Source organism: Sinohyriopsis cumingii, chromosome 9 (assembly GCF_028554795.1).
Source record: "Sinohyriopsis cumingii isolate HCF-2022 chromosome 9, ASM2855479v2, whole genome shotgun sequence".
Lineage (NCBI taxonomy): Eukaryota > Metazoa > Mollusca > Bivalvia > Unionida > Unionidae > Sinohyriopsis > Sinohyriopsis cumingii.
Genome location: NC_142969.1, coordinates 78062348 through 78070363, shown reverse-complemented (window position 1 = coordinate 78070363; position 8016 = coordinate 78062348).

The window sequence follows — 8016 nt, the reverse complement described above, 5'->3', positions numbered from 1 at the left end:
CGACCCGGAACCGTTTCGGCCTCAATGTATTTAGAATATCATAAACAAAACATTTTGTCATAAAATAAAAACAAGTAAAATATAGCACAAGTGTAATACGCGCAATGAATCATGCCATTGTTTCAATTTGATTTTCAATGACAATTTGAATGAATTAATAAAAGCATACACATATCCATAAATAACATTTAAAACAACTCACAACTGTAATTTCGTGGTTCATGTACCCATCCCACAATTCTGTTAGTCTCTCTTCCAGTCGTCTATACGTAGCAAGTTGATCTCGTTCAAAGTCGTCTCTCTGAAGAGTAGGCTCTGTTAGGCTTTCCACTCGTCTCAGCAATGGCACAAGCCGGTACAAACCTACACCAGACATTTCAGCCTTCGTATGAAGTCTATGATGTCTGCCTCTAGAAATGATAGAAAAGATTAATACAGTTAAACAAAATAAAACTTATTTTTTCATTCATTGTTCATATACACTGAAAATAAATGTCTAAAAATTTATTCCTGTTGTAGGTTAGTATAAATAAATAATATTCAATGATAATAATTACGAACAGTACAGTGCTGCAATATGAAATTTTAATTAAAATACAATGTAGTATACCTAAATAATTATATTTTGACAGTAATATAAATTTGTATGCACTTTTATGAGCAAAGTCGATTGACAGTCCAAGAAATTGTAGAAGTTGAACCTCTATATGCTGCTATATGTGTTATGTATATCTATATTGTAACACATGGTAGATGATTTTTATTTATATTTTGTCATTTGTCTTCCTGGCTGTAAATTGTATTAATTTCACATTGTCTTTAGTTAGATTTTGCCTCCGCGACATGGGTCTGTTTTAGCAGTATTAAGAGCGTGCAAATTACATAAATATATAAATAGTTGATTACGTATGCATTGACAAGTAATAATAATAGTCTTAGTGACAACTTTGAGTTAATTTATCATTGGCTTATGGGGTTTGCACGATTCTAGAAGAATTATGTAACTTCTCATTGGTTGGGCTAGGTCCTATGTATAGGCAATTTCACAATGTAATGAGTAGTATGACCTGTCACGTAGAGAAATTTAATGAAATATAGTCCTAATAGGCGGTGTATATATAGTGAGTACTGAGCAATCAGAGTCATTCATATTTTTCAAATCATTCTCATTTTTTATGTTCCTGTTGTAAATCTGCAGACGAGCTTTATGATGATGTACTTAGATATTCTTCGAAAGGATAAACATTGGTTTGGACTTTTCAGTGGAAATAGAAAGTGCTCATGATTTGGACTATGTGAATTATTCAAAGGAGTTCTGGACAAAGCCATCTTGAAAACGTCAAGATTCTTGGCAGACCAATATATTTCCGGTTTAAACATTTATACGGCACTTTTCTTTTATTAGGACTTTCATTTAACTTTATCAGAAATATTTGGTATGCAATTCATAATTGGTCTTCAACTCTAGCAATGATAATTAAATTATTTGTTATGTTTTACAAAACTTGTTGGTTTTGCTTCTTTCTGTTATTAGTTTATGACAATAGAGTCCTAATATAGTAGACAGAACATGAACAGATATCAACAGTGATTCTTAAATAGGAGAGTGTTGTGAACATATAAGTCGAAACTTATATATTCATTCACATTTGTGAAAAAGAAGCGACACACACACACACACACACACATACATACATATACATATATGATTACCTGCAAAGTTGCCACCGTAACCGAGTACTAATAAGCAAATAAATAACAGAAACATGGTAAAACATATAAAACATAGATAGACACGTGTTAAATATGGTGGTGAAATGTAAAGAAAATCGTAGATTGTACTTCAGTAATACATTCCACATAAATTTCCCACGTTTTAATAAATGTTAATAGCTTTAAGCTATCTTCGCTACCCAATGTTCCGATAACCCTATCTACACCTTGGCGTTTCGAACAGCTATATTGGTGCTTTGTCCTAGCGACATCTATTGGAGTTCATGTGATGCCTCCCTTAGTATATAATGCCAACTAACCAATAGCGTGGTGCATTGTACATGCACCGAAAACGGTGGTTGCAATTGACCTAAAAAGGATACTATGTAAGTTTAACATCGAAAGTATGACGATGTACCAGAGGGAAGCCATTACATGTGTATTTGAGTAAAATGTATTTGTGCAAACACGGACCGACACTGGGAAATTGAATATTAATCAGTCTGTGCAAGCTGTGTGCTCTCCTTGTCTCGATCACGTAGGAACATTGTTCAAATTTGAACAACTTAATTTTGATTGGATGCAGTGACTTGCCGCCGCATCGAATGAAATTCATAGAGCAGAAGTATGGGCAGCCGTCGCCGCCAAAATTACATTAATCAAATGATCTAGTATGAAATCAAATGATTTAACTTAGCAAATGAAATGATCAATCCAGATTCCAAATGATGTGGTGTCACATGAAATGATTTAACAAAAGTGTTAAAATACGCGTCGCTTCTGTAAAACAAGACGAGAGTTCGAAACTTGCGGCGGCATCCCAGTTCTTTTGTAAATACCTTTTTGGCATTTTTGTGTTCAAAATTTCTTTCAAATTCGCTCATCCCAATTTTACTTTTTTAATTTTTATCTTGAAAATGTTATTAGGCAGCAAGAACTGTATTTACAAAGCAATCAATGATCTATAATTACTGCTTTATTATATTGATTGAAAGTTAATTTGCTTTATTTATTTGCTCAAAGTACAGTATTTGATGATTCAAATAATGGTACTGGCCCACCATATTATTATCTGCACTCGATTGGGGTTACATTCTATTTTTAGATATGAGGTAGTGATTCGTGACATCACATGAGGTCCACTGCTAAACAATGTTATTTGATTTGGGACTTGTATACTCACCCCATAGCAGAGTCAGCCCATTTACATTCTCAGCCTATCCGAATCGGCCCATTGCGATATTGGCTCATTATGATTTATGTAATATTAATTTGGAAATACTATTATTTTTTTCAACAGTCATTTAAAAAAGTCTTAGTGCATTTCTTTTAATAGTCATTTATTTTGCAATAGAAATATAGGGAAAATCATAATCCCAGATTAATTAACTGTATGATCAACATTTTGAAAATTGTCTTGTCCTGGAACTACATGTATGTTAATTGTTGGTTGATATGAAGGTTGCATGAGTTAACTCTATTACATGTAATTGTTTTAACACGTTAATGACACGTGTGAATCTGATTAAATTTGCCCATTCCATCCTTGTACTATACATTTTGTATCAACAATAAATAATTTTCCGTGTTCTAAGTTTAAAATATCTCTGTCCATATAAGGCCATCATGTTGAGTTAAACGAATATTTAAAAAAAAAGAAGATGAGCACAATTAGATGAAGGAAACATTTTTAATTCTTATGCATTTTTTTCTGTATAAAATTTGGTGTATTGGCCATGTCTTATTCCTTCTCTCAATACTAACTGTAATTAAGTATCTTATTTATATAAATTTATTCTCAGCAGTAAACGTTCGATTGTCCTATTTTCTTGACCCAATTTAGTACCTGTAAAAGTCCATTGGATAATCAAATTTCGTCTGGAAGTTTTTTTGGATGACATTTGTGTCAAGCATTCAGCAATCAGGATTCTTACTATGCCACATGATTGACCAAGTTGTGGCCAGCTCAGGCTTAGTGAATATTTTCATTTTCAAAGATCATCAGTTTTATTGGCTGGCAGATGTCGTGCTGAATTTTATTTGCTTGGGCATACGATTGAAGATCATTGATAGAGAATGTAAAGAAGAGAAATTGAAATTTTGAGCCAAAATATTGGTGCATATATTTCCAAAGTAATGTACTTGGAGGAAAAAATGTAGATTAAAATAAATTCTTGAGGGTGATCGCTACTCAAACATATTGAATTCAAATTCCAGTACTAAAAACTTGCAACAGGGTAAGCAGATAATAACCACCTGTGCTCAGGTAGTGATTTCTTAATTTATGCGGTATATATATATTTTTTCCTGCATTTTAAAATTTGAATCAATCAAAGAGTCAGACTAATACAGTTTGCCAAAATTTCTGTATGCAGTGAAATAAGCATGCTCTGATTTGTTGTTGTTCTAGGGTTTAACGACATTTTTCAGCACAGGATAGGCTATGCATGGTGGCCAGAAACAGCTGTTAGATGTTCAACAGGGAGTACTCATTTCTTTCACTGTCCAAAAAAGGATAATAGGCATTCAGTTTATCAAGTCAAAGATAACGACACTGCTGTCATGTGTTGTGTGTTGACAAAAGATGAATATTCATGAGTCTTGTTTCTTTAAGGGTTCACCCCAAGGAACCAGAAGTGTTGACTGGGATTACTTAATCAGATAAAGAATAGCTGACGCATTGTGAATTAGTTTGGCTTCTTACCAGTCCAGATCTCTCAACACTCGGCTTTAGAATTATATAGAGATAATTCAGACTCCTTGCAAAAGGTATTGGGAGGGGGAATTTAATGACTAAATTGTTAGTTGCTGCAAAATATATATAATTCCATCTTAATTTTGAACATCATCCTTTTAAAATAATTAGTGTGGGTGCTCCACCAGAGCCATTACATTGGGGAAAATAGTTTAACAGCATTCAGTTTTGGCCGTCTCGGGCAGTGGATTTTCCTATCTCAGTAGCATATAGGAAATGGGCTTCTTGCTCATTTTTATCACTGCATGATAAAGAGTGGTCGAGAGTGCCCCCATGGGTCTATATACTACTAGGGTATGGGGTTTCTGGCGCACTTTACTCTGGTGACTCCAGTGCAGAAAGAATGGGTGTGTTTTGGACCTGTATGGTGGCTCTCTGCAAGATAATGAGTGTTCCCTGTCCATATACTAAGGGTTTCTGGCTCACTTTTTTATGTTGTGTTACAGGTGTGCTTGTAATAATAGCGAATGTGTCTAGTCTTCCGTGTTATCCATGGAGTGTCGGTCGATTGGGATTGAGTGAGGTTAGCAAAGTCCAGTATTAGAATGAGGTGAAGAGGAGTCCAAGGAGTACATGCCCAAACCAAATGCATCCTTGCTGAAAGCTTGTGGCAAGCTTGCAGTAAGCTTGCAATAAGCTAGTTTGATGTTTATAAGCTAACACAGATGCTTGCACAAGCTTGTACAAGCAAGTGCAGGCTTATATAAATTAGGCAAGATAGCTGGATATAACAGCAAGCTTGCACAAGCTTTCGCAAGCTTGTACAAGGTTTCTTGTTTGCTTCAGAAATTAAAACTAGCTTGCACAAGCTTTCTTGTTTGTTTCATAAAGTAAAACTAGCTGGCACAAGCTTACTTGTTTTCTTCAGAAAGTAAAATTAGCTTGCACAAGCTTGTTTTCTTCAGAAAGTAAAACTAGCTTGCGCAAGCTTTCTTGTATGTTTCAGAAACTAAATTTAAACTAGCTTGCAACAAGTTTCTTCATATATATATATATATATATATATATATATATATATATATATATATATATATATGTCCATTGCTTGTGAAAGTTTGAGACCATGTATCCAAGCAGCAGGCACCATCACTGTCACGCCCCTACGAAAACAAATTCATGACTTGATGAACAATCATGAAGTGTTCATGAAAGTTCCTCAACTAAGTTCATGAACTTCAAGAATTTTGATGATTCATGTACTTGAAGTTCATGAACACACTGATGAATTTTTATGAACTATTATAATATCTTTGAAGTTCCTGAAATGTCATGAACTAATGGTTCATGAACAATTCAAGTACTTTGATGCAATACCATGGTATTTCTTAAAAAAATGTATATTAAATACCTATATCATTATATTCATAAAATGTTCATGAAAATTTGTCATACAAACTTCTCACAATATTAGTGAAATTTAAATAAAGGTGAATTTTTTCTTCTTTTTTAAAAATGATATACTGTATAAAAATGTTCATACAGATCTTTAATTCAGTACTTGTGTACTTAACCTGAGTATTTCTGGAATAATATGGGAAAATATTTTCTGGCCAGCATCAACAAAATGTATTTGCTTTAAAAAGCTTTCAATAACTTTGTCCTAACGTTTTTTTTCTTCTCTCCATTACTGTTATAAACTGCATATTCTATTGACTTAGTCACTGGTTGCCAATTTGCAGTAAAAACCGAAATATATTAACAACGATTATCCTGATTGGATGACTATGAAAAAAGACGTGATATAATTGGTTAATATACGCGCGTGATTTCAACAGTTAAGCTTCCTCAGAAACCAAACATCATGCAGATGGTTAGGCAAAAACCTCGAACAAAAACCGTGGACTCCATGGAATGGACAGATGAGAATATTTTCAATATCATTTTTTTAAAAGTAAGTATAAGTGCAGAGAAGCGATTTTGAAGAATATGAAGGAAATGATTTGGTGGGAGCAAAATTAGGCGGAAAAGCGCACCAAGCCTGGATGACCAAAAATTACGGTGAGTATCTTTTTCTTGGTCATTCGTGATTATTTCAGTAGAAGTTATATGGATATTTTATTAGTTTATATATGTCATCATATTATTTATAACCAAGCTAATGACACGATTTTGTTCAGACCTAATTTAAACTTGCGCATCGAAGTTTTGAAAATCACTAAACATTGTCACCCCCACCCCCCAGTTCTCGATACCAGACGTGGTACGATATCGATAGGAGTTGAGATGTTTGAGATCGTTTTCTTTTACATGACATCACTATTTCTATAATCTGATGTAATTTGGTAATTAAAAAAAAACCTTAAGAAAATAGTTAATGCGTGAAACTGTTCACAATAAAAGTGCAAATAACAACGTGATGAAACCGGAAGCAGCTATACGCAACATGCGGAGTCGGAGTGGATGCATTAGTGACATACTAAGGGCCTATACCACACAAGTCTGGCGTTTTATCAATAAAAAATGGCGAAAATATTTGAAAGCATGAAATAACCGTTATCTGTAATATATACGGTTATTTAGTGTAACGATGCTGTCAAAAAATTGTCATATTTTACTGAATAAAACATCCGTCTCCTGTGACTATACCTATGGCTAGACAGATTCAATTAATATAAAACAGTGACAAAATTCTGCAATAATATAAATGCTCAGTATTATGTGTAAGGGATTAAATCATTTTTGAGTTGGATCATATTATTCCAGTAAGTAAAGTGGGATACAATGATAATGTGCTAAAAGCTAAAAACAATATTGATCAGAGATTATCTGTAATTAACTAACTTTGCCTATTTTTTCAGACCAGACAGCAGAAAAGTAAAATTGTTAGAGGATGAAGTTTGTAGGTTAAGGAGGAAAATTTGAAAACTGGAGGATCCAAGATGGAAGAGACATTAAATTGTGACTGCTGCAACAATGTTAAAGATCCAAACAGTAATCGGATGGAACAGCTTAAGTTGCAGAAGGAGACATTCAGTAGTAACAATGGACAGGATTTGATTAAATTATAGACCCTGAACATCTTCACAAAAGAGTTATCAGACAGGTCAGTCTCTGAAAGAAGATTGGTCAGGAGAAACCCCAGCTGAAAGACAGCCCCATGACGATGAAATATGCTTCAACAGTTGATTGCAGGCAACTGCCCCAATATCTCTTGAACATTTTTTAAAGAAAAATTACAGAACATATGAAAAGTGTTGCTAAGGGTAAAAAAAAAAATATCACTTGTCAGTTTAAATTTATCTGAAATCAAATACAGTTTTTAAGATAATATGTTGCATTTTATACTGTATTAACCCCATCCCCCATCTAAGGTTATTGTATGATTCAGGATGAAATAGGTATTTGTGACTTGTCAGGTAATCATATTTTGTTTTATAGGCACTGTTCATGAAGTCATGAATCATTGAGAAACTTTGTTCATCATAGTTCATGAATATGTTCATGTACTTGTTCATGAATGATGATGATCCAATTTTGTGGACTGTTTTCAGTTCATGCACATTCTAGAATAATTCATGAACCTTTTGATGAACTTTCATGAATGTTTC